This window comes from Pleurodeles waltl, chromosome 1_2 (genome assembly GCF_031143425.1).
Source record: "Pleurodeles waltl isolate 20211129_DDA chromosome 1_2, aPleWal1.hap1.20221129, whole genome shotgun sequence".
Classification (NCBI taxonomy): domain Eukaryota; kingdom Metazoa; phylum Chordata; class Amphibia; order Caudata; family Salamandridae; genus Pleurodeles; species Pleurodeles waltl.
Window position 1 is genome coordinate 440,648,204 of NC_090437.1, and position 27,276 is coordinate 440,675,479.

A 27,276-nucleotide genomic window follows, 5' to 3' on the forward strand; every position below is an offset into this window, starting at 1 on the left:
ATGACCCATAATACGGCCTGGCGGTGTTCTGCTGGTGGGCGCTGCTGGTGGCAGCAGCGTCCCGTCCAGTCTCCTGCTGAAGGACCCCCTGAAAACAGGTAAGTCGGGTCTCTGACAGGGGAGGGGCGTGGAGGGTGTTGTGTGTGGGGGTGAATGTGTGTGCGTGGAAGCGGGTGTGTGTTGCGTGTTGAATGCATGTATGGAGGTGTGGGTGCGTGTATGTTGGATTATGTGAATGTGTTTCTGCATATATGTATGAAAGTCTGTGCGGATGTGTGTTTGAATGGATGTATGCATGCACGGATGCATGTAGGAATGGGTGTGTGTGTATGCACATGTGTGAAGGGGGTGTGAATGTAGGGGGTGGGGGGCTTTGGAGTGGTTGGAGGGGTCAGGGGCCTAACTGGAGGGGGGGCAAGTGGGGGAGGCCCCTATTTGTGACAGGGAAGGAATTCCCTGTCACTGATAGTGCCTACCGCCATGGTTTGCGTGGCGTTAAGAAAGCCACAAAAACCATGGCGGTAGGCGGGGTCATAATCCCACAGGCGGAATAGTGACGGCCGCCATGGCGGTCCGAGTGGTACATTGGCGGGTTGGCTTCAGCCAACCCACCAATGTCATAATATGGCGGTAAGTACCGCCAGCCTGTTGGCAGTACTTATCAGCATATTATCACCGACCGCCAGGGTCATAATGATCCCCTAAATTTCTCCCACAATCCAAAAGAAAAAATAACCCGTCTAACCAGTGGAAACAAAACAACAATAAAATGGATACCACATGGCCCACTAGTCTCTAAAGTCAATCAGCGGGAAAACAGCAGACATATGGACTGATGACACCCCCTGCAACAGGACATCTCTGTCGCATTCATAAATTAACCTGAGTGGCTCAGGACACGAGCAGTGGCTCAGAGATGTCAGAGAGCTTCAGCTGCATGCTGGTTGTCAGGTCCCTTGTGTGGAGTTGGCCCACTTTTCTGATGCTCCAGATGATTCTGAGTTAGGGTCAACAATAGGGTGCGTGAGGAGTGTTGTCAGAGTCCATCACAAAGCATCCATCATGAAGCATGCTTTGATGATGTTGCTTGGCTCATTGGACACGTCTGTAACCTGTTGAGGCCATATCATTTCCTGGTATCTACGGGTGTGGCAGTGTCAAGTCCACCTCTTGCACTTGTGAAGGCCCTTTGGATGGGTTGCCAGGGGATTGCATGTGGTCTGTGCTGGTTCTGTGTATATGCTGCATCTGGGCTACTGCAAGACCTCAGAGGAGCCACTGCCTAGTCTCTCTTGCAGCTGCAGGGGTAGAAGGTTCTTAGTCAAGGCTCACTCTTGCCACCAGGATCAGGGGCCAGACAGGGTGAGCAGGTAGTCTCTGGCTGACTGATTCTTCTGAGTGTCACTGGTGCTTCTTGTCTTTAATTCTGATGGCAGTTTTGGACTCCACTTGGGGTGTTCAATGCTTCATGGATGATAGTGATGAATGCATAAGACAGAGACTGGCATGATCGGATTTCCAGTCATGTAGTGAACTTGTGTAACAGGTGGTGACTACTTGCCTTGATGGTTGCAGGAGTTCCTTCTGGGGTCGTCAACAACTTTGAGTGATGGTGGCCATGTGCTTTTATTCTTTCTTTGTGGAGGCACCTTCATCCTTCAGCCTGGATACCCTGTGTTGTTGAGACGGTGATTACAATGGCTGGATTGTTATTCCAGGAAAAGTGGGGCAGAGACTTGGCTCATGCACGCCTGTGATGTGCTCTCTGGTCTCCCGCTGCACTTGGGGCAGAAACTCGGGTTGCGCTTGCTCACAGCTCACTCCCGGTATTCCCACTAGGTTTGGGGCAGAGACTCATGCGGCTTACTCTTGATTCTCCCGCTGGGCTTGGGAGAGAGACTTCAGTTTGCTTGTAGCATACTCCTTGTTCTCCCACTGTGCTGCTTGTCGCCAGGCCATCCTTGTTTCGCCTCAGTGGCTTCTTCGTGTGAATAGATGCCTTCTGCCGTAGCTTGAGTCCTCTCTAGCATGCCTTCGAAGCTTAGCCACTCTTGATCTTTCCTCCTTCTGGGCTTGGTTGGTCATCAGATATCCCAGTGTGAACTCTTTTTTCTCCTTTGGGCTTTGGCATATACCTTTTTTCTTGCAATTAAGACCTCATTGTGAGTCTCTTCTGGGTATAGCAACATGCACCTTCTGCAGATGTTGGCCAACAAGGCCACTCAGTGGTTGACTGTTGTTGTCATCTGGCCACTGGCCTTTGGTGTTGGGCTCTGCCTTGGTGATGATCAGGGCAGTTACTGATCCAATTTTCCTTGTTTCCGTTGATGCTGTGGTGCGTCTGGTCATGTGCTGCATGATACCTCTTCTAGGACTTTCTTGGAGGTCCCACTCCAGGGGTGGATGTTTGTGGCTGGCCCTCTGCCTCGAAGGTATTCCAGCTCTCTGACACACTTCTCCTCTGTGTCAGTGGCTCTTCATGCCACGTGCCGCATACTCCCTCCTCAGGGATCTTCTTAGAGCTCCTGCTTCATGGTGCTCCCTCCTATGGACCTTCTTGGAATCTTATTCCTGTAGAGAGAGCGGGGAGTCTTGCTTCTAACTCCTCTTCTCTTGGAGGTGTTGCTGCCATTAGACATGTTTGGTGGGATGTGGCACAATGTGCCTTGAGAGTGCAGGATGAAGTGGTCCTGTGTATGGAGCACAGTGGCGGTGTGGTGTGCGTCTGTCCACCTTCTGGTCTGGTCTCACTTTCTTTGGACATTTTCCTGCTTGAGGCTGTGTTCATCTGGCAGTCTTAGACAGGCAATGTGATGTCTCTGGGGTTCTCAGTCTCTTTAGTGGGTGGCTCTTGGTGGGTTGCCCCTCACGATCCAGACATCTACCTGGGATGCATCCACATCTCTGGCCTGCTGAGGTAGCGTCAGAGCGCTCGCCTCCCTTATGCTGCTCGGCTCCTAAGAGCCTCATTGAGGCATCCACCTACTCTCTGGAACCAGCTCTCTGGTGATGTCACTATACGGTAGCGGTCTCTCCTTCCAGCTTGTAGACAATACCTGGGTGTCTCTGGGGCTGACCGCTGCTGGCAGCTCTTGGCTAGGGTGGCTTTGTAGGCCTTGGCACTCTGATATGCGTGCACTGTCTCTTTGGCAGTGCACAGCTCCATGTACATGACACTCCGCCTCTCATTTGTACCTCTTTCATGCTGGGGAACAGTTGGTGTGCAGCTGGGTACAGTTTCTCTTCCTCCCCACAGCACTGACAGGTAGTCACCAGTTGGTGTACAGTTTGCTTGGACTTCGTCTTGCTGTGTCATCAGGTGGCCACCAGGTGACACTTGGTGCTCTCTGCCTGAGTCCTGGCTTCTTCCTTGTGGGGTGAGCACTCTCGCCTGCTACTTTTCTTGTAGCTGATGCAAGTGCCTCATAGTTTGTAGTTGCACTGCAGTGGCTGCAGTTTCTTGCCTCTTCCTTTCTTCCTGCATGAGGTGGATTGCTGTTGCAGCAGACCTGCTGCGAGGGGAAAAGAGCCTTTCATTCCTGGCAGTGGTGTCAGGTGTCCAGCTGGAGTTGCAAGTGTTCAGTAGGCTGGGTACAGCCTCTCACCTTTGCCTGCAATCACAGTGTGTAGCAACTAGGGAGCGTGCATTGTTCTCCGCCTTACAAATCACAGTTCCTCTGTCTCCCATCTCCTGTGCTGGTCTCACTCGGTATTGGTGATGACTAAGGAGGCGGGGTAGGCACAGCTCCTTGCTGGAGTGTGACCTCTGTGCAGCATTCATTCTCTTGGCCGACATCTTCTCCTCTTACTAGAGAGCAACGGCTGGTGCTGTAGTGTTGCAATAGGAGGCAAGCAGTCTCCTTTCCTCCCCGCGGAGGTGACTGATGACCACCAATGGAGTGTGGGGCTCCTCCAGGCCATGACGGTTTTGCTGGCTTGGACTGGGTCACCTCAGGTGAAGCAGAATCCACTCCTGCTGGCTCGCCAGCTCTGTCATGGCAGTGGGACCACCCCTCTCTGCAGAAAGGCATTGGCTAAGGGGCAGCAGGACTTGCTAAGTGCCCTGTGTATGTGGTCTGAGGTTCAGTGCTTGTAGGAGTGCTCTGTGTCCCCCTTTTTGTCCGGGTAACTAAAGAGCCAATATTTCAGGGTGTGCCATGTATTCAACCACCTTCTCTCTTCCCAGCAATAGCATTCTACGGCATCCAGTCGGTGCAGCACTCTCTGCACCCTTGTGATCATTCTCCTCTCCTGTTGGGGAATGTTGCCGGAGCTGTGGGGTTGCTGCGGCAGGCACAACGGTCTCCTATCCTCTCATCGTGGTGATGGCCACTAGGGAGCATGCAGTGTCTTCCTACCCCGTCACAGCTTCACTGCCTTCCAGCTCCTGTGCTAGTGATGACGAGGAATGCTGGGAGCTGCTCCTGCCACTGCAGATACCTGGGCGCTTTGGGGGTGAATGCAATCTTCTGTAACTATGTTTCAGAGGCACTGGGAGGCGGAACTTCTTACCATTGTTCCCGCAGGCCTCCTCTGGCCTCTCTTCACTAGGTCCATGTGGCCCACTGTTCTGCTTCAGACTGAAAGGGAACACAATGAAAGGAATGCAAATAATTCAGCACTCTTAGTCTGAGTAATTAATTTATTAAGGCACTTCCCAAGTTTCATACACGGGAAGAATAACATGAACTTTTATTTAAAATGCAGTAACACACGTGCAATTCTAAAAATAATCACAGCAGTAGAATAATAATGACCACATAAACAAAGAAAATGCAATACTTCAGCAATGTATGCTATATATATATATAAACATATATATATATATATATACATAAAGACTATGTATTCATGCATGCAAAACGCAAAGCAAAAAATAAGAATCAAAAATGCACTACTATGGGACTTGACACCGACATCATCCCTTTGTCTGCCAACTTCAGGTAAACTTACAAGGGGACGTGTAGGAAGTTGGCTCTGTATGTGCTATTTCAAAGTAAGGAATAGCATGCACAGAGTCCAAGGGTTCCCCTTAGAGGTAAGATAGTGGCAAAAAGAGATAATACTAATGCTCTATTTTGTGGTAGTGTGGTCGAGCAGTAGGCTTATCCAAGGAGTAGTGTTAAGCATTTGTTGTACATACACATAGACAATAAATGAGGTACACACACTCAGAGACAAATCCAGCCAATAGGTTTTTGTATAGAAAAATATCTTTTCTTAGTTTATTTTAAGAACCACAGGTTCAAATTCTACATGTAATATCTCATTCGAAAGGTATTGCAGGTAAGTACTTTAGGAACTTCAAATCATCAAAATTGCATGTATACTTTTCAAGTTATTCACAAATAGCTGTTTTAAAAGTGGACACAGTGCAATTTTCACAGTTCCTAGGGGAGGTAAGTATTTGTTAGGTTAACCAGGTAAGTAAGACACTTACAGGGCTTAGTTCTTGGTCCAAGGTAGCCCACCGTTGGGGGTTCCGAGCAACCCCAAAGTCACCACACCAGCAGCTCAGGGCCGGTCAGGTGCAGAGTTCAAAGTGGTGCCCAAAACACATAGGCTAGAATGGAGAGAAGGGGGTGCCCCGGTTCCGGTCTGCTTGCAGGTAAGTACCCGCGTCTTCGGAGGGCAGACCAGGGGGGTTTTGTAGGGCACCGGGGGGGACACAAGCCCACACAGAAATTTCACCCTCAGCGGCGCGGGGGCGGCCGGGTGCAGTGTAGAAACAAGCGTCGGGTTCGCAATGTTAGTCTATGAGAGATCTCGGGATCTCTTCAGCGCTGCAGGCAGGCAAGGGGGGGGTTCCTCGGGGAAACCTCCACTTGGGCAAGGGAGAGGGACTCCTGGGGGTCACTTCTCCAGTGAAAGTCCGGTCCTTCAGGTCCTGGGGGCTGCGGGTGCAGGGTCTCTCCCAGGTGTCGGGACTTTGGATTCAAAGAGTCGCGGTCAGGGGAAGCCTCGGGATTCCCTCTGCAGGCGGCGCTGTGGGGGCTCAGGGGGGACAGGTTTTGGTACTCACAGTATCAGAGTAGTCCTGGGGTCCCTCCTGAGGTGTCGGATCTCCACCAGCCGAGTCGGGGTCGCCGGGTGCAGTGTTGCAAGTCTCACGCTTCTTGCGGGGAGCTTGCAGGGTTCTTTAAAGCTGCTGGAAACAAAGTTGCAGCTTTTCTTGGAGCAGGTCCGCTGTCCTCGGGAGTTTCTTGTCTTTTCGAAGCAGGGGCAGTCCTCAGAGGATGTCGAGGTCGCTGGTCCCTTTGGAAGGCGTCGCTGGAGCAGGATCTTTGGAAGGCAGGAGACAGGCCGGTGAGTTTCTGGAGCCAAGGCAGTTGTCGTCTTCTGGTCTTCCGCTGCAGGGGTTTTCAGCTGGGCAGTCCTTCTTCTTGTAGTTGCAGGAATCTAATTTTCTAGGGTTCAGGGTAGCCCTTAAATACTAAATTTAAGGGCGTGTTTAGGTCTGGGGGGTTAGTAGCCAATGGCTACTAGCCCTGAGGGTGGGTACACCCTCTTTGTGCCTCCTCCCAAGGGGAGGGGGTCACAAGCCTAACCCTATTGGGGGAATCCTCCATCTGCAAGATGGAGGATTTCTAAAAGTTAGAGTCACTTCAGCTCAGGACACCTTAGGGGCTGTCCTGACTGGCCAGTGACTCCTCCTTGTTGCTTTCTTTGTTCCCTCCAGCCTTGCCGCCAAAAGTGGGGGCCGTGGCCGGAGGGGGCGGGCAACTCCACTAAGCTGGAGTGCCCTGCTGGGCTGTGACAAAGGGGTGAGCCTTTGAGGCTCACCGCCAGGTGTCACAGCTCCTGCCTGGGGGAGGTGTTAGCATCTCCACCCAGTGCAGGCTTTGTTACTGGCCTCAGAGTGACAAAGGCACTCTCCCCATGGGGCCAGCAACATGTCTCTAGGGTGGCAGGCTGCTGGAACCAGTCAGCCTACACAGATAGTTGGTTAAGTTTCAGGGGGCACCTCTAAGGTGCCCTCTGTGGTGTATTTTACAATAAAATGTACACTGGCATCAGTGTGCATTTATTGTGCTGAGAAGTTTGATACCAAACTTCCCAGTTTTCAGTGTAGCCATTATGGTGCTGTGGAGTTCGTGTAAAACAGACTCCCAGACCATATACTCTTATGGCTACCCTGCACTTACAATGTCTAAGGTTTTGTTTAGACACTGTAGGGGCACAGTGCTCATGCACTGGTACCCTCACCTATGGTATAGTGCACCCTGCCTTAGGGCTGTAAGGCCTGCTAGAGGGGTGTCTTACCTATACTGCATAGGCAGTGAGAGGCTGGCATGGCACCCTGAGGGGAGTGCCATGTCGACTTACTCATTTTGTTCTCACTAGCACACACAGGCTTGTAAGCAGTGTGTCTGTGCTGAGTGAGGGGTCTCTAGGGTGGCATAAGACATGCTGCAGCCCTTAGAGACCTTTCTTGGCATCAGGGCCCTTGGTACTAGAAGTACCAGTTACAAGGGACTTATCTGAATGCCAGGGTGTGCCAATTGTGGATACAATGGTACATTTTAGGTGAAGGAACACTGGGGCTGGGGCCTGGTTAGCAGGGTCCCAGCACACTTCTCAGTCAAGTCAGCATCAGTATCAGGCAAAAAGTGGGGGGTAACTGCAACAGGGAGCCATTTCTTTACAGGACGCGAATAGGTGGATGAACCTTTGGATTCACATTTAAGATGTTCTCACCATAGATCCAGTACATGCAGATCAATAATCAATAACTAATCAATAATCTCAACAATCAATAGAAATCAGTAATTATCACACACCATGACCTTTCAGTCATGAATAACCACACCTTTTAGTAAAAGTTTGAAAATGTATTTCCCTATATTAGTAATGCTAATATAACGTAAAATAATCTCAAAATCAAATGATAAACATACAGAAACATCACTGGCTGTCCAAAGCGGCAAAAGAAACGTAATCTAATAAAGCTAGAATAACTACACATTCATAGGTTACGGTGCAAAGTAATAACAAGAACAATTGAGCAAACAATATCACATACATTTAGATTTAGTAAAGGAAAGACATTGACTTTTACTCCCTATAGCAGACTTTCATTAGTGAGGATCCTTATCTAACACCAGATTAGCATTAGCATGTTGGGCTTCATGCAAAACATTTTAGTCAACACAAATTTAGAAAAACATCTAACAATGGCTCTATCAAAATAGTGCGGTTGGTACCTAGAAAGAAAAAGCAAATGGCATAGCAAAATGCATGCGTAACAGTATGCCTTTTCTCAAGTGGATCTGCAAGCTAAAATAGTATTCATCATCAGGACATCAGTTCGGTCCGTAAGGCAGCAGGATTCAGCATCAAAGTTCACAACACGCAAAGTCTTTAAGCAATTTGAAAGAATAGAGGCAACCCTCAAGAAGAATGGGAGAATGGCCTGTCTTCCCTCAGTGCAGTCCGGCTAAGTTAGATTTCCTAAAATTACTTCCCAAGTCCCTATTGGTTAAGGGATTGCATGTTCACACTTTGTCCAATGAAACTAAAACTTAATATATACATTTTTTGGTCACCCTGTCAGGGGTCCACTTGCTCTTGTGAAGGAGAGGTGGGAGCAACCCTTGAAGCTCCCCAAGCACGATGTTGTGGACTATGTACTTGGCCTAAGATCTAGAATGGCTGAGTATATAAGAAAGGCCACCAAGCACCTTCAGGCCAGCCAAGAGTTGCAAAAAGAATGACATGACCAGAAGGCTATCCTGACTGAGTACCACCCAGGACCGAAGGTGGGGGTACTGGAGCCTGTGACACCAAGAGCATTTCAAGACAATTGGGGTGGCCCACATCTGATAGTGGGGAAAAGGGTCCACTTATTTAGTGGACCTAGGCACTCCCAGAAGTCCACTAAATGTACTTCATGTGAACCACCTGAAACCCTAATATGATAGGGCAGACTTAACCCTACTCATGGCCACTGATGAGGGGCAGGAGGAAGAGAGTGATCCTCTCCCTGAAACCTCTTCTCCAACACTGCTGCTGATGGCTCAGTGGAAGGAGTTGTCCATGCAGACTGCCTTACAGAAGAGCAAAAGGAGGACTGCAGGAATCTCATAGGCCAGTTTTCTGAGGTGTTTTCTCTGACACCTGATCAGACCACTTGGTGTGAATACACCATAGATTCTGGAGACAGTGTGCCTGTCAAAAGTAAGATTTATAGGCAGCCTGACCATGTCAGGGATTGCATTAAATCTGAAGTTCAGAAAATGTTGGACTTAGGAGTGATTGAGCACTCAGATAGTCCCTAGGCCAGCCCAGTGGTGCTAGTACCCAAACGTCATTCTCAGAATGGTAAAAGGGAAATGAGGAATTGTGTAGATTATAGAGGGCTCAATACAATCACTAAGACTGATGCTCACCCTATACCCAGGGCAGATGTGCTTGTAGCTACATTGGCATCTACCAAGTATCTAAGCACTTTTGACTTGACTGCAGGGTATTGGCAGATCAAGCTATCAGAAGATGCAAAGCCTAAAACTGCATTCTCTACCATTAGAGGGCATTACCAATTTACAGCTATGCCCTTTGGATTAAAGAATGCACCTGCCACTTTCCAGAGGCTGGAGAATACAGTCCCCCAAGGTCTGGAAGCTTTCACTGCAGCATATCTTGATGATATTGCTGTATTCATCTCCACCTGGGATAACCAACTGGTCCACCTATGGAAAGTTTTGGAGGCCCTGCAAAAGGCAAGCCTCACTATCAAGGCTTCAAAGTGCCAGATAAGGCAGGGGAGGGTGGTTTATCTGGGACACCTAGTTGGTGGGAAACAGATTGAATCACTGCAGGGGACGATCCAGACTATTTGAGACTGGTCTCCCCCTACTAGTCAGACCCAGTTTAGAGCCTTTCTTGGTCTCACTGGGTACTACAGGAGGTTCATTAAGAATTATGGCTCCTTTGTTGCCCCTCTTAATGACCTCACTTCCAAGAAAATGCCCAGCTCCAAAAAGCTTTTGAGGAGCTTAAGCAGACTATGTGTACTGCACCTGCCCTGAAAAGCCCAAACTATTCTAAGAAGTTTATTGTCCAGACACATGCTTCAGAGGTAAGGGTTGGGGCAGTGCTATCACAGCTGAATTCAGAGGGCCAGGATCAACCTGTTGCTTTTATTAGTAGGAGGTTGACCCCTAGAGAAAAGCGTTGGCTAGCCATAGAGAGGGAGGCCTTATCTGTGGTCTGGGCACTGAAGAAGCTAAGACCCTACGTATTTGGGACTATCTTCATTATTCAGACAGACAACAAACATCTCTTATGGTTAAAATAAATGAAGGGTAAAAACCCTAAATTGTTGAGGTGGTCCATTTCCCTACAGAGAATGGACTTTACAGTGGAACACAAACCTGGGAGTAACCACTCCAATGCAGACGGACTCTCCAGATATTTCCACTTAGACAATGGAGACTCATCTGGGCAAGGTGAACCTTGCTGTCCCTTGTTGGGGGGTGTGTGTGTGTAGGAAAGTACACTCCTTTTGGCATGTTACCCCCAGTTTCTGCCTGATGTCAGCGTGTTTTGACTGTGGCACTGGGATCCTGCTAGCCAGGACCACAGTGCTCATGGTCTTTGGCCTGCTTGTCTGTATATTTCAATGTTTTGTCAATATGCTTGACTGTGTCACTGGAGTCCTGCTGACCAGACCTCAGTGCTTATGTTCTCGCTCCTTTCAAATTTGTCACTACATATTGGTAACCCACTATTTCATCCCAAATTGGCATGCTGGTGCCCCCTTATATGTCCCTAGCATATGGTACTTAAGTACCCAGGCAATTTGGGTTCCAGGGCATCCCGATGGGCTGCAGCATTACTTTTGCCACCCATAGGTAGCCCATGCAAAGGCGTCTACAGGACTGCCATTGCAGCCGGTGTTTAATGGTTCATGCACCCTTTCACTGCCGTTTCACTGCACCAGGTCACTTATAAGTCACCTATATGCCAAGCCTTTCAACACTGAAGGCTGGGTGCAAAGTACCTGTGTGTGAGGGGACCCATGCACTAGCAGAAGTGCCCCCTGTCATCCAGGACCATGTTCCCAGAATTCGTGAGTGCGGGGACAACATTTTACATGTGCACTGGACATAGGTCAATACCTATGTCCGGCTTCACAATGGTAACTCCGAATATGGCCATGTAAGGTGTCTAACAATTAGGAACTGTACCCCAATACTGATTCTGGTATTGGTTGCACAATTTCATGCACTCTGAGGGCTCCTGAGTGGACCCCCAGTACTGCCATACCAGCCTTCTGAGGATTTCCAGGCAGACCCAGCTGCTGCCACCTCACAGACAGGTTTCTGCCCTCCTGTTGCTTGAGCAGCTCCAGCCAAGGAAGGCAGAACAAAGGATTTCCACTGGGAGAGGGGTGTTACACCCTCTCCCTTTGGAAATAGGTGTTATGGGCATGGGAGGGGTAGCCTCCTAGAGCCTCTGGAAATGCTGTGAAGGCCACAAATGGTGCCCTCCTTGCATAATCCAGTCTACAACAGTACAAGGACCCCCAGTCCCTGCTCTGGCACGAAATTGGACAAAGGAAAGGGGAGTGACCACTCCCCTGTCCATCGCCACCCCAGGGATGGTGCTCAGAGCCCCTCCAGAGGGTCCCTGGGTTCGGCCATCTTGTTTTCAGGATGGGCAGGGAACTCTGAAAGCATCTGAGTGGCCAGTGCCAGCAGGTGATGTCAGAGCCCTCCCCTGATAGGTGCTTTCCTGTTTAGTTGACCAATCCCCCTCTCAGGGCTATTTAGAGTCTCTCCTCTGGGTGTTTCTTCAGATTCAGATTGCAAGACTCCATCAGGAATCCTCTGCATCCTTTACTTCATCTTCTACTGACGGAACTGCAGCTGACCCCTCCAGGACCTCTACAAACTGCAACAAAGAAGCAAAGACGACTTCTGCAACCTTGTAACTTCCGCTCCTGCCAGCAACTGCAACTGTTTCCCGGCCATGCAACCTCTGAGGAGTGCCTATCTTCAGCCTGCACCAGAAGAACCGAAGGAATCTTCGGTGGAGTGATGGAGTCACTTCCCTGCTTCAGCAGGCACCTCTCTGCAGTGACGACCGGTGGCCAAGGTCCCCTCCCTGGACGATGAGCATGGATCCAGCAACACGGGTGGTGGACTAAAGTGACCCAACAATCCCAAGGTCCAGATGCCCAATTTTAGTGGAGGTAAGAGCTTGCCTTCCCATGCAAGACAGTACCCCCGTGCACCACGTGACTTGCAGTTGCCAAGCCTTTTTTTGCGACCTTCCATGAAGTTCTTCATGCAGAGCACAGCTTAGGCCCCCAGCACTCCTTCCTGTGATGCACAGCTCCCTGACTGGTTCTCCGGCGGTGTAAGATCCCTTTGTGTTGTGCTGTGTGGGCCTCCATCTGCACCTTCTTTGTCCCCATGGTGTGGGACTCCTGTACACGCTGCCTGGTCTTCTGAGGGGTCTCTGTGTTGCTGAGAGCCCCTCTGTCTCCCCTTCCTAGGTAGAGGCCACCAGATCCCTCCTGGTCCCAGGCAGCGCCATTTTCCGCTAACACGAGCTTTGCATGTGACAAGGCTTGTTGGTGGAATCCAGAGACGCAAACCAGACTGCATTCATTCATCCGGTGTGGGTCATCTTCTGCACCAACCAGGAACCTGTATCTACCTACTTTTGCACCTTCATCTGGGTTAGCAGGGGCTCCTGTTCTCCCTGGACTCTCCAGTGCTTCTTGGACTTGGTCCCCTTCTTCCACAGGTCCTCAGGTCCAGGAATCCATTGTTGGTGTCTTGCAGTCTCTTGTGGTTCTTGCATAATCTTCTATCACAACTTCTTGTGTGTTTCAGGAAACTTAATGTGATTTACTCCTGTTTTCCTGGGCTCTGGGGTGGGATCTAATACTTAACTTTGGTGTTTTCTTACACTCCCAGCGCCCCTCTACACACTACACTTGCCTAGGTGGGAAACCATAATTCGCTTTGCACTATTTTAGTATATGGTTTGTGTTCCCCCTAGGCCCATTGCAACCTATTGTGATTTTCACTATTTGCACTGTTTTCTGACTGTTTACTTACCTGTTTATGGTTACTAGTGTATATATTGTGTATATTACTTACCTCTTAAGGGAGTGTAGTCTCTAAGGTATTTTTGGCATTTGTGTCACCAAAATAAAGTACCTTTATTTTTGCAACACTACGTATTTTCTTTCATGTATGTGAGTGCTGTGTGACTACAGTGGTACTGCAAGAGCTTTGCATGTCTCCTGGATCAGCCTTGGCTGCTCAGCTACACCTACCTCTAGACAGCCTGGCTTCTAGACACTGACTACATTTCACTAATAAGGGAAAACTGGACCTGGTATAAGGTGTAAGTACCTTTGGTACCCACTACAAACCAAGCCAACTTCCTACAACACAATATCTATATAAACAATATTTTTGACACAATATTCATGTCACCTGATGTTTGTGTTCACAAGTAGAGTTATCTTTCCCAGACAAGCCCTTTCTAAAAGTTCCTCATCACATCAAGATCATGTGACATCCTATTGCAGGGAGAGTGATTAAGCTCTTAGGCCTCACATGGTCTTCATCATGCAGGCGGCTGTCCCATTTTGGCTATGTGCATGCTTCTATTAAAGAATTAGAGTTGACATTTTTTGGCCCATAAGGGATTAGCTACTAAGACACAGTTGCAGTTTATCTGCCTTTCACAAATAAGGACCGGGTTGCAGTTCTGCAAGATTTTGATTTGGTATGCTTCGTTCGGAGACTAGGACAACACTATTCGCAATACTTATGTCACCGTCAACAGTCAACAACCCACCAGAGCTTAGTGCACCTGGCAGTGCATTGGTCATGTTGGGTTAAGGGTCTTGTGCAGCTCTATGGTCTGACATTCTGGAAAAGCATGTTAACTGTATTTCGGTGCTTTTTAACTCTATCTTAGTTTAAGTGTTGTAGTCTGCTCTACTCTCTCTGTGACAACTTTGCTTTTTTAGTTTTTTCAGTTTCGTTTACGTGTAAATATATGCTAATGCACAGGTAGAAGCAGAATGCACTTTATTCTCTTGACATGTTTGTTAGGGTGTGTGTGTTGATGGCTGGGAATGTGGGATGATATTATGCGCTTGATAAAGGTGTTACCGCTCATCATATGTTTTGTTGGTTGTGTATGTCGAGTGACAGCATGTGCTTGGTAGAGATCCTGTGGCGCTATGTCGGAATTGAATGTAAATACACTTGTTACAGACCTACAAAGTTTGGTATATTTTTGCTACATAATTTCATTTGTTCACCACTCCTTCAGGTCCTCAACCAAATAGTGAAAAGGAATATTAGAACTTCATATTTAATTTATTTCCAACACAATAAAGATCATAATTTACATTGCCTTCAACACATGGGTAAGTGACAGCAATTCAGGATCATCTTGATAAAGCCAGGGTGAGTGAGACTAGCAAGTCTAACCTTGTCCTCTGACTACGGTCCACTCCAGGAGAGCACCACCCTCCTGCATGAAATAGGATCAGTACTCGCAGCAAAAAGCACAGTCTTCAATGTATAGGGAGAGTGGTAAGCCATGCCTCACTAAGGCCTTCTTGTGCAATTTTCACGTGAGTGGTGCTAATGTACGACTAAGTAAATCTATTTAACGTAAGAGTTGGACCCCAGCTGCCCCATGTTGGATAGAAAGACGGGCTCTCGTGAAAAATGCTATAGAGGAAAATGAAGAAGCAATTAATTTAAAGTTCTCTTTGACTGTGGGAAGATAACACATTTGTTTCCTAGGAATTATAACTTTTGGTGATTTTTACGAAATAACTAAAAAAGCTGCCCATACATTTCTTTCAATAGCAGTAAGATAAGCAATACCGTAAATATCAGAAACAAAATGTTTCCGTTTATGCACAAATATCTGCAAAACAATTGCATAGGTGGACCTGAGTACAGGATATAAATCTAATTTATTCGGAACCCGACTAGTTAAATCTCTATTTGGTGCTTGAGTTCAGCTAAAAATAGTGCAATAGGTGCAGTGGCACAGTGACCCAGGAGTATGAGGGAGGCACTTCTCCATTTAAAGGAAGTTTTGGCTACAAATTCAAGATACAGAGGACCTTTTTTCTTTCTCATATTAGGACCCAAAGCACCCACGGTACACCACTTTTGGGAGCCTTTCTAAAATATTTAAGTCCGTCATTAGTTATCTAATTCATCCAGGAGTATTTGGAGCTCCAAAGTGGGCGTGTCTCAGTAAAATTTGCAACTCACAGTATTTGACTATGCCTTGACTATGGGCAGGGCCACAGGAACTATGCATATCTGTGGCAGCGGATTTATTCCCATAATTATGCATTTATTGCACTCGCTACATCACCCATCATCTGTTTCATAATCTGTATATTTTAACAATAAAAATGTTTCTTGCTCAGATAGATCAAACGTTACTACAAGCATGGCTGCATATGTTCCTGTTCACCAGAAGGCCCTTCACAAAGGTTAACTAGTGTTCTTTCAGTTGATTATGGCTGTATTTGGGGTCTAAATTGATACTAATAAGGTGAAATATTTTCCCAGGCATTGTTACCATGTATAAAAATGAAAAAGTAATGAAGTAATACTATCATATAATGTGTCTCATTACACTGAATAATTTGCCTTTTCTTGCCTCATAATTTATTCAACTCTGTCGCATAATCTGGTCCTCTTCTAAAGCATAATTCCAGTAGCCCTGATTATGGTGTAAAATCACTAAATAAAGGTCTCTGTGTTTGCAGGCCTTGTGAAAAGTGTTTTTTTTAAATTCCTGCTGCATATTCATTTGACTGTTTTTTGTACTTTAGATGTACTGAGCATGTCACTGAAACTCTTTAGTAGGGCTTTAACTTAGCATGAAAGGTTGACTGTGAAATCTACTTCCGGGGTGAGGCTTTGCACTGTAAAAGGGGCATGTTGTCAGTGACATATGTACAGACTATTGTACAGACATATTACGCCGTTGGGTACCTCTCTGCAGATGCAGGTTGGCAGCTCAGTGGAAGGACTGTGTGCTATCCATGGCCTCAGCTGGGCCCTCATGAACAGCAAGGCAGGAGCCCAGGGACTTCTAAGTCTAACTTCCAGCTCACTCTTCTTGCCTGATGGGATGGGTTATATGTCACCTTTGAATAACCAGTTATTCAATATAAAATAATGATCCAGACACCATGGAGATTTCAGAAGAGCAGACGCTGCAGACTCTGGTTCTATTTTAAATATTGATTAGCGAAAGAGGGCAGCGAGGCCCAGCTTTCCTTGCAGTCCCCAATGGGCAGGATTCTGGGAACACACAAGCAACGGGACTGGAAATACACTGTCAGGGATAGAAGCAGCAAGCTAAATGTTCACTTGCCACTGACAGGGCGCCATCCATCACTCATTCAACGTATTTTTCACTCAGTGAAGACAGCAGAACAGTCCCTCACTTGTCACAGACAGGAGAGCAACCCCCTCCCACCGCATAACGCAGAACATAGACTGGGCCCCAATTAGTTACAGACAGGACAGCTATGCAGGGCTGGCTTTAGTGCAAGTGGTGCCCGGTGCAACAGTCTATTTTGCCCCTTCTCCTAAGATTCCATCACTATCACCTGGCAAAAGTGCCTCTGCTCACTCCATAGCCCCTCTCTCACATACTATTCACTTTTTTTAAAGCGCTGGTAAAGGCTGATTTAACCGTGGATACTCAGCTAGTCACATGAAATACAGATGTTCTTTGCAGCAGGCATAATAACCCTATGGGGAGTCAAAACGTCCACTAGACAAAACTCCAGTCTCTCTCTCTCTCTAGCAGGAACATTAATCACAAGGGTTATCTTGACATTTTTATTGCTACCTGAAAGCTGGACGCACAAGGATCTTTGCCGCAGGCGCTTTTAAATAGCAAGTTATTGCTAAACGCAATGCTCCCCCTCCTCCCCGAGGTCGGTGCCCCCTCCAGGTCAGTGCCCAGTGCGGCTGCTCTGGTCGCAATGCCCTAAAGCTGGGCTTGCAGCTATGCCTTGCTCTGCAGGTTTACCTTTGGACAAGAATACACTGTAGTTATGCCTATCTGTCTATTGGTTTAACTGGTTGTTTTCTGTTCAAATGCTTTTATCATCTCATAACTTTCATTGATGAGCCCCAATTTCGCCACACTGCCATAGCTCACACAGGCTCGGAAGAGGGCAATACACTCAAATCCCCTGAAGAGCCCTCCCACATAAGGATGATCCACAGTATATATCTCACTCACTTGAGTTAGGGAGAGGAGTCATAAGCTCTGCTCCACCCTACTAAATGCAATTGTAGGAACATTATTGTCTCATAATCACACACGTACCAACCACAATTACTTAGGCTCTGGGAAGGCATAAACCTTACCCACCACCAGAGAATCTCACACCAGTAATCCCACAACTGCAGACACATGTTTGCCCGTGGGAATGTAAAGTACTGACAGACCAGGTAATTTGTGGTTGCTCCACGAAGCAAATACTCCAAGCACCCATCCATGAGGATGTCCTAACTGAGGCAACCCTAAAAACATCTGATCCTTACACAAGTTGTGCCGACAAGTTACAATGACACGCCCCTCCTTCAGAGCACAACTGCAGGTGAAACGCAACATTCAGAAAACACCACCCTAACAATATTAGGCATGGTGTATCTGGAAGTTCAACAGGTGACTCTTTGTGTGCAAACTCATAAATACAGACACATATATCAACAACTAAAAGAGCGAAGGGTTCAATCAACTGGTGAATGTTTATTACAAAACAAACAGTGTAACAACTTCCAGTGTAGGATTAGTAAACCGTGGTTTCATGGTGCAAAGGTTTGTTGTTCAAAACATGTATTTCATCAAGAACTCTTTCTCGGGGAATGCACCCACATTCTGGAATGCATTTTAAACCAAAATTAGATTTGGCCCCTCATTCCAAATCTTCAACGCCAAACTAAAGGATCACCTATTAATCCTGCCCTAACATCTCTAAATTTGTCATGCTTGCTGAAATAGACTTTACACTATTGCACAATATTGTAGTGCTGCTGGCCTGAAATAAAACCCATCAGTTGCACCACTACTAAATGCATTATGGTAAATTCTAATCACCAAGAAGAGGTTCAGGTGGACTGCATATCTCCTTTATGTTTTAACCTTATCAGTGCTCTGCTGTTCTATATATACATTTAGCCACTGCTGTCTACAAATGTATTGCTGGTAAATGCCTTTGGGTAATGTTTATGCCATTCACCCATTTATATAGCTGTTACCTCCCACACTGTTTCTTTTTATGCAATTTCTCTTCCACTTATGGGTTTGCAACTTCTTACCCTATTACTCTTTGTTGTAAAGAGCTCTGCCTGTCTTTGAGGTTTAACAGAGCTGCATAACAAACTCTACATTTAAAACAAATGAATAAGCTACTAGGAAGCAGTTCTTCATAATACTGCACAAAAGTCACACCTAAAAGCTATTCATTCCCCCACCACATGACAGAGCTGACTTTTTGGCAACACAAGTCAAACGGTCCAGACAGATTTGTTACCTGGAGGAATTAAACAAAATATGAATTACCATTATAACTAATGTCATTAATGCCTGGAAGTGTTGGAACCAACTACTCTGCTTAAATAGTACATGGAGCATAATCTTACAAAAAAGGGAAAGGTTCCCTAAGAAAAGGAACAGGGTGTTAATAGTCTTGGGGGCTTATTTACATGCCCTGTGCGCTGATGTAGCGTCAACATTTTTAGGCTGCGGCAGCGCAAGCAGTCCCCTACTCTGCGCCACATTTACAAACTGGTGCAAAGGGACCAATGCACCAGTTTGTAACACCCTGTGCCACATTATACCCCCACTGGATAGAATGTATGCAGGGTGGGCGTTCCCACGTTAAAAGCCACGCAAAACTGGCGTAGTGAAAGTGGCTGTGCTAGGGCCCGAGTAGGTGTTCCTCAGTGATGCTCCCTTTGATGAATGTGTGACCACAAGGGGCATCACTCCTACCCCAGACCAGGGGCAAGCTGCCCTTAAAGTTTAGGGTGCCTCCAAATTTGAGTAATACTCAGGTAGGCCTTGAGTGTGCTCCATATGAGCCTCTCACTACTAAGATAGGAGAAGTCCTCTTCACACCACACTTACTAGGGATCTCAGGCCCTGAAGAATGCCCCGACCAGTTATGGCTTAGCTTGTGGGCAGAAACATGTTGGCCGTTAGGATTAAAGTGATGGAATGAGTCATCACACTCAAAAACTGTCCTTCTCTTCTTTTTAATTTACCAGAAGACACCCCTATTAAAGGTGTAATTTATATTGGTGATCTGTAAGGTAATTTTACTTAAACTACTGGATCCTTGAAATATCCAGAAAAACATCATCTAAGAACTCCCTCTGGGGTCATTTAACCACGAAGTTGAGTCCGTCGAGGTGGCACTGTCCTACCTGGGTGGGGGTAGGTGGCCAAATGATTAAGCATTACACTATTATGTGTATGAGACCACCTATTCCGTAAGGAGGAACCCCTAACATAGGTCCCAAATTAACGTTTTTTACAACCATTCCTTAAGAGACTGGATCACAGCAATAGTGGTGCAACCACAATCTGGTCTGGTCTCTTGTCCTCCCCATACTTTTTGTGTTCACGATAGTGAAATTTACTACATTTCACTGCGTCATTCTGTAACTTCACTGTGTCAAAAATGTAACACCTGCTCAGAGCAGGCATTAAACTGACAGGGCTTTTTAACATGGGAGCCTTACACGCATTGATGGAGTAGCGCCATTTTTTTTATGCTAGTCCAGCAATTTGTGACTTTAGTGCCACAGATGCGTCAGAATTTCTGATGCACCTGTGGAAACGTGCGCCATGGAGCGCTGCATTATACATACAGCACTACCATGGTGTTGTTAAGGGCTTCTGGACTGGCGCAAGAAAACTGTTGCATCGATTCCAAAGTGCCAGTTTCTTGTAAATGAGGCCCTAGGTTTCTTAATAGAGCTCAACTACCTTGATGCTCTTAAATCCAACTCTAACCATCGTCATCAAATGAAGTCAACATTATTTGTGGTCGATGGTGATTTAAGGTGGTAATCAAGAGCCTAGGTGTCTCTGAAATCTCCTGTTTGATTGTTGGACACTTTAGGGGCTTTCAGATGTGCATTAGTTAGTGCCTTGTAACAATCTGTGGTATCTTGGTTTGTTGTCCCTTGTTTATGTCTAACGTGTGTTGTCTATGTGGCCTCTATACGTAACATAGGGAGTCTCCTACGTGGTGTTGTGAGATTGTTTATAACTTGGGGCTGTGTTGAGCATCACCCCAGTTCCTTGAGGTGTTGTATATATTTGTATTTAATACAAGGAAAAGTAAGTATCTGTGTCTTCCCATGGGTTGGGACCAGGAAAGCAATATAAATATTATCCGTATCTTATTTACTTTTGAGATTATGATCCCATTCATGACACAAACACTTTTTGTTGCAGGAAGTGCTGTGCATTTACCAACCACCAGTATGAAAAAAAAACTAAATTTGGTATTGACAAGCCTCAAATTTCTCATCACATGACTCCTTGTTTGGGAACCACACCTCTCTTAAAATCATATTTCTCATCTAACTATGGTTGTGCAGACTAAGTTGTTTTACCATTTCGGTCACAGCCTCACCTCTAGATTAAGCATGTTCAGTACTTTGTACCTCTCCTCTGGAAATGTCTGCTGAGGCTCTCACCTTTTGTCTGAAAATGTTAGGTTGAATTTACCAGAGTAATTAGAGTAATTTTGGTAATTCTGTATTATTCTTTGGTGAAGAATTACCAATGATAATGCTATTACACCTGATTGCATGAATAGGAGTAATTTTAGGGAAAAACTACTACTGTGAGAACTCATTTAAATCGCACGATTGGCTGTTCATGCTGTTGCTTACATTCTGTTTCATTTAGTGCTATTTTCTTAGTGCAACATGCATACTTGTGTCCATTTTGGAAGCAAGGGTGCCTTTTCTGCCAAGAAACTAGCGCTAAATGCTCAGAGTTAGTTGGGGGGAAATCCTACTCCAAGTGCATATTTAGCTAATATGAGCATTTGCTCGCACTCTTTATTCATGTTCTGTTGCATTTAGTGCTATTTCTTAGAGCAAAATGTATCTTTGTGTCCATTTTGGATATGAGGGCCCATTTTTCTACTAAAAAAAGTGCTAAATGCAGAATTACTCTTCTTGCATAATCCTGCATAATCTCACAGAATGTTTGGGTGATTCTACGTGATTATGCTACATGAAATTACAGATTGTGCCCACACTTGGGGCCTGATTTATATTTTTTTAGCGCCGTATTTGCGTAATTTTTTTACTCAAAAGCGGCTCAAACTTACAAAATATAATGGAATTTTGTACGTTTGCACCGTTTTTGCGTCAAAAAAATGTCACGAATGCGGCGCTAAAAAAATTGTAAATCAGGCCCTTAGTGTACACACTTTGGAGTGGGGGTGATGGGTGAAAAGCCTCATTGTATGGGAGCTATGTATATGGTTTGCGCTACCAGAGTGACGCCTCCTTTTAACTTTGATCATGCTAGAAGCCTCAAGCTCCTCTATACACATCTATCAGCAACAGAACAGCACCCAAACATCGAGTAAATTACAAAAAGGTTGGCTTCTACCCCATTAGGTGCGCTGCTCAAGATAGGTGCTTTTAACAGGCAAAGCTTGATGGCGCGCTTGATTTATTGCCTTCATTGAGAATGTAGAAACACATGCCTGCTCTTTCCTCATCGATTCTTTCTCATTGATTCCTCATCCGCTCTTCTTTTACATTTTCCTTCTTTTTCAGCTGCCAAGACTGACTCTGGGGAGCTCATCTAAAATTACCCCACCGCTGAGAAAGAGAAACAGAAGAACACAGCTGCATATTTTATACGGTAAAAACTGTGCGTATTTGCGTAAAGACGTCATGGAGGCTATGTAAATTACCTGGTGTGCGCCTGCATGTGTATGGCTCGTGTATGTTTGTATAGGTAGGATGTGTTTGCGTGTTTGCATGTGTGTGGAGCATGTGTATGGGTGCAAATGGGGGCTGTGGGGTTTGTGTTTGAGTGGTGTGTGTGTGGCATGTTGTTGAGTGTGTGGTGGTCTGGGGTTTTAAGTATGTGTGTGTATTAGAGTTTGCAGAAGTTGTCTATGTCTGTGTATATTCGTCTTACAGTGCTGGACATGCCAGTGGGCATTTCCCTGTTTGGCTGGAGCAACTTGGGGCCAGTTTTGAAAGCCCAGGGCCTCTTCTGGTGCCTCTGGTGCCCCAGCTCTCGAGATTAAATGGAACAGGCAGGGGGGGGGAGGGGTTCAGGAGAGACCAAAAGAGATAGAGGGTGGAGAGAGGTAAATAGCGATCAGACAGATTGAAGAGAGAGACGAGAGAAAGAGAGAGAGAGAGAATCGATGCATGGAAAGGGAAATATTGTGCAAAGAGGCGGAGGGAGTGGGGTTGTTTGAGCATTTTTGCCATGGCTGCATTTGGCTCTCCAGTCCGGACATAATGTATTTATTTGAATGGGGTTTTATCATCCGAAATGTAGTTGTGTGCTATTATTCTGTTAATTGCTGCATATCTTCATGGTCTTTAAATGTGACCCATGTTGTGAAACTCCATCTTCTTCATGGTGCTGAGATTGTTTTATCCTTAGTGACAAAGCTGACAATGCCAATATGTCAGGTCTTCAGGCACAGAAGGCTTGAATCATCATTAAATACGGTGATTATTGCAATAGCAGCCAAGTATGGGAAAGATAATTTGTAGGCTGCACGAATCAACAAAGTCATTCAAGCACAACTTGCTAGAAGATTTATTTTGGGCGTCTTGGGTCACACTTTATAGAAACTAAATAGAGTGTAGGCTTGGAAAAAAAAATCCATAAATTATAGTTTTTTATTAAATTTACTAAGAGTTGCTGAAGGAGCTATTTGACCAGAAGGCTGTGAATTTTTAAATTCACTGATGAAGTTCAAAATCTATGTCCTAAATTTGATATTCTACACACTGCATGCTGTATGGAAATTATTATTTTTAGCCTCCCAAAAATGTTGAGGGTCTTCCTGGTCATAAGTTGTTTGTGAAACTCCAAATAGGGATACAGTTACTACAGAGAACTTCTCCAGAATTTAATGTCCAGTCATTGATCTGTTAGCTGGTAAGATAGCACTTGACAAACCAACAGTGTATCTGATCTCAGCCAGTTCATGCTACTGTGGGTGGAAATATTCTACCACATATTCATCAGCTGGGTAGCGTCTGCCATGACCAAATGATGAAAAACATAAGTAATTTGGGTGTATATGTATACTTTTTGGCGCAAAACTGCGCTATCGCAGTTTGCGTCAATTTGCTTAGTGCCTACTAGCACCATTCCATGGCAGTAGCCATGCACTATATCTATGGATTGACACACACTGACGCTGAGGAATGGCTTGCGAAAAAAAAGACGCTAGCTGGGGGAGGGGGAATGGCAGTAGGGACAAAGGCGCTAGTGGGTTAGAAATGACGCTAGGCTGGTTAGCTGCAATAAATATGCAGCCAATCAGCCTAGCGTCATTTTCTGACACACTAGCTCCCAAATATAACTCCTGACAGGAGTCATGTCCACCACCCCAGTGGCCAGCACAGGGGAACAGTGTCCCCTGGGCAAGGCCATAAGACCCAGTGCCAGGCACGGGCCACATGTCAGGGACTCCCAATGGCGCACCAAAATAAAAAACAAAAATACTTACCTATACTAAACCCTGGATGGCGTGCCATATCCTGTGGGGTCCCTCTGGGATGGTGGGGGTGTTGTGGGGCTTGGTGTGGGCATCTGTAGGCCCATTTCATGGTGTTTGGCTGTGGAAATGGGTCCGCAGGGACCCTAGTGCCTGGTCTGATCCATATGTTAAATAATGATGCTATGCAGGCTGAGCACCACTATTAGGGTCCGTATCCTCCATGTGAGTGGTTTCTGCGCCGGAGGATAGATATGGTGCTAGGGGGTTAGTGTCATGTTGTGGACGGGAATTCCTACCTTGCATCTAATTAGCACAAGGTAGTTTGCTGCATCCACAACATGACGCTAACTCCAATATTTTGATGTTAGACTGGTCTAGCATCAAAATATAAATATGGAGTTAGGTCCGCATCGTTTTAGGGTCAAAATAAATGATGCTAAAATGGCGCAACCCAAGTGTAAATATGCACCTTGGTATGCTTTTCCACTTTCACGCATCTAAAAATCTGCAAATTATTAAAATTTACAACTCACTACACTGACCAAACAATCTCAGCAAATCGAATCCGACTCCACCTTGTTTAGCAGCACCTTGGCCATAAACAAAAAACGTGATTACCGTAAATAGAGATGGAAGATAGTTTTTTCTTTGCAGAGTAAGGGTATGTGAATCCTGGTGCAAATTAGCCCTTGTTTCTATGCCTGGGTGAAATTTCTGTTACGCTGGTGTAATTTTATGAATTTCGTGTGATGCTTAATATGTAAAATTTGCTAAATTACACTATTACACCAAGTGGTGTGATTATGCTGCAAACGTTTAGTTCAAAAGCACGAGAACAACGTGAACGACCATAAAACAAGCAATTACTATTCGCAGCACTTGTGTGTTTCGTCCTTTTTTACGCGAAGTACGTTTTCATGTCCAAAGCGAAAGCAAGGCTGCATTTTATGCTAAAATATGGTGCTAAGAGGAATTTTTACGTTTCACATAATTTTGTGTATTTTTTTGCAGAACTTTGTGTTGTTATGGAAAAGAAAATTATACAAATGTTTACGCGCCCCTGTTTGTCTCATGATTCACATCCACCTACTACAGGCAAAAATACTGTGCCCTGCAGGCGAATTCAGTATTGCACACACAATTCTCATTTATTACAATTTGCTTCAGTGGAAGTGGGTGAGAACAAGTGCGAAAGCTGGAAAACTAAATAGGTGATGCTGTAATTTCGGGAGACCTGCCTGTTCTAAACTTCCTTTTTTATTAATTCACGCACCGAGCAACACAAATTATGGTATAAATGTCAACTAAAATAGTTTTTTGCCTATTCCGGTTTTCACAGGAATATTTCATCTAACACTAGTCAAAAGGCTATGTAATATGAATGTTAGTCCAAGTGTGGAACCCCTTAGACTTCCATTTTCATGGGAGTGCATCACACCCATCCATCCCATGAACTATCACCCACAACATGATATGGTACCAATATGGATAGTTCGCAGTAGGCGTGTCCAGCTTGATGGGTGACAGTAGTAACTAAGAATGCTAAGATAACCATAAGGCATGTCTCATGGAGTTTGTGTCCCAGTGATTTGAGTTTTCTGAGAGGAATGAAATCACATGATCAGGGAAAGTGGCAGCGTGTTGAAGCATAGGCCCGCAGTCCCTTCCGGCAAGTCTCCACAACAGGCGGCTCTTCGTAGCTTTTGCTAGCGGGGAGGGCTCGAAAATCCAGTAGCAGAAGACAAGAGGGATGGCAGCTGGGTGACGCACATTCTACTTGAGTTAATGCACAATGAGAGGATCATCATGTCTCAATGTATCATCGTCATACTAATCAAAGACGTTCAAGTGGGTACAGTGTATTACAGCACAATAGGCACCGGCAAGAAGCGATAGGAAGGCAGTGAGCATCCGCGTCACTCCATATTCAAGAGTACCATTATAACTAAGATTATCTCCCAGAATTGATGTAATAAGAATGGAGGGGGATTACCACTGATTAAAAACATCCTGTAAATCAGTGAATCATAGAACCTGCCTGAAAAAAAGCCCAGCTCATTCAATTCACTCTCACATTTTTGCAGCATTTTTGCTAAAGTGCCTGTCTTTTTTGGTTCTTACACACCAAGTTGGCATGTACCAGAATATTGTATTTGAAATATCGTGTAACAGAAACAACGTGTCCTAAATATTATTTAGAAAATAGTTTCCACACTGGAGTTATTTATATAGAATCTACAGCCGAGGATATTTTTGTAAATTATATTTAGAACACAATGTTTTTGTCAGATGGTATCTTTGCTAATGATATTCTGACAAACAGGCAACTGGACGTCCCGATCTCTCACTTCCTGGTGGATGTAAAATGCCCCTGTTTCCCTCATCTTCTTTCTTTGGCCTCATGGGGTGAGAATTGTTATGTATCAATGTGGTCCATTTGTAAATTGTTTTTTTCATGTTATATGCTTTCTAGTGTCTATTTTATTGTCTGGACATATACAGGTCATTTTCTTTAGGAGTATGAAGTATTTTTTTCGGTTGTGTATGTGAGGTTGTGTTTATTTTCTTTGGCTATACATTGGCCATGTTTGCTTTTCTTTGTATTTAGAGTCATCTAGCTGTTCAACTTTACTTGAGCGCGTAGGGTAGTTCACATATTGCCATTTGCATTTTTAACTGTAGTGGGTGCATGATGGTATAGATGTTTCAAGCCAAGCAAACTGAAAATGCACGTTTGAATCATAAAATTCCCACTCAACTATGCACCCTTCAAGTTTTGATAAAATTAATATCCTTGAATGGTTTAGAACATGGGTACTCACAAAACATTACTCCAGGGGCCAAAAGATATTGTCTGCGATGTGACCCGAGGGCCGCATTGATGCCAGCAAGGTGGCTGTACATAGGATGCACTGATATAATATAATCATGTGATGTACTAAGGTGACACAGTTCTGCATGTTAATGAAATACTCTTTGGAATTTTAAATACCTTATTAGATTTTTGCTGCAGGATGCCTTTAGAAACACATTTATTTTTAAAGTTAGCTGGTGTGGGATGACTTAGTTGCTTCCTTTCTTTAACTTCCATTAACCTTTAAATAAAGGCTTGTCTTTGTAGTTAACTTGCTTCTCAGAGTTAGTGCTGAGATAAGAAAGCAGCAGCTCAGTGCTCCTGACCAGGGGCCGCATGTAAAGGTCACGAGGGCCGCATGCCGCCCCCGGGCCGTACTTTGAGTATCACTGGTTTAGAAAATACATTTCCAGCGAAATGAGTGAAGAAATGTTGCCTTGAATTATGTTTTTCAAAAACATAGCGATAAACTTTACCACACTGAAGACCCCAAGAACTAGCACTGCTGCATACCTGGCAGAGAAATTAACTACCTCAGCAAGACAGCATCAAACTAGAACAAAGACATTGCCACACTGGAAAAAAGAACTGAAAAACAATACGGCAAATCGCACGCTTCCAGGATGTGGATGATTATCCCCACCACATC

The 27,276-nt window shown here is 45.4% G+C and overlaps 1 protein-coding gene across 7 annotated transcripts in view; it reads left to right on the plus strand.

Moving 5' to 3' along the window:
* LINGO2 (leucine rich repeat and Ig domain containing 2) overlaps positions 1 to 27,276 on the plus strand; it is a 3,618,115-nt gene that overhangs the window by 1,898,447 nt on the left and 1,692,392 nt on the right. For all 7 annotated transcript variants that reach the window (XM_069240594.1, XM_069240603.1, XM_069240567.1 and 4 more), the window contains one exon: positions 21,852 to 21,939. The gene's annotated coding sequence lies outside the window, so the exon portion shown is untranslated. The remainder of the gene's footprint in view (positions 1 to 21,851; positions 21,940 to 27,276) is intronic.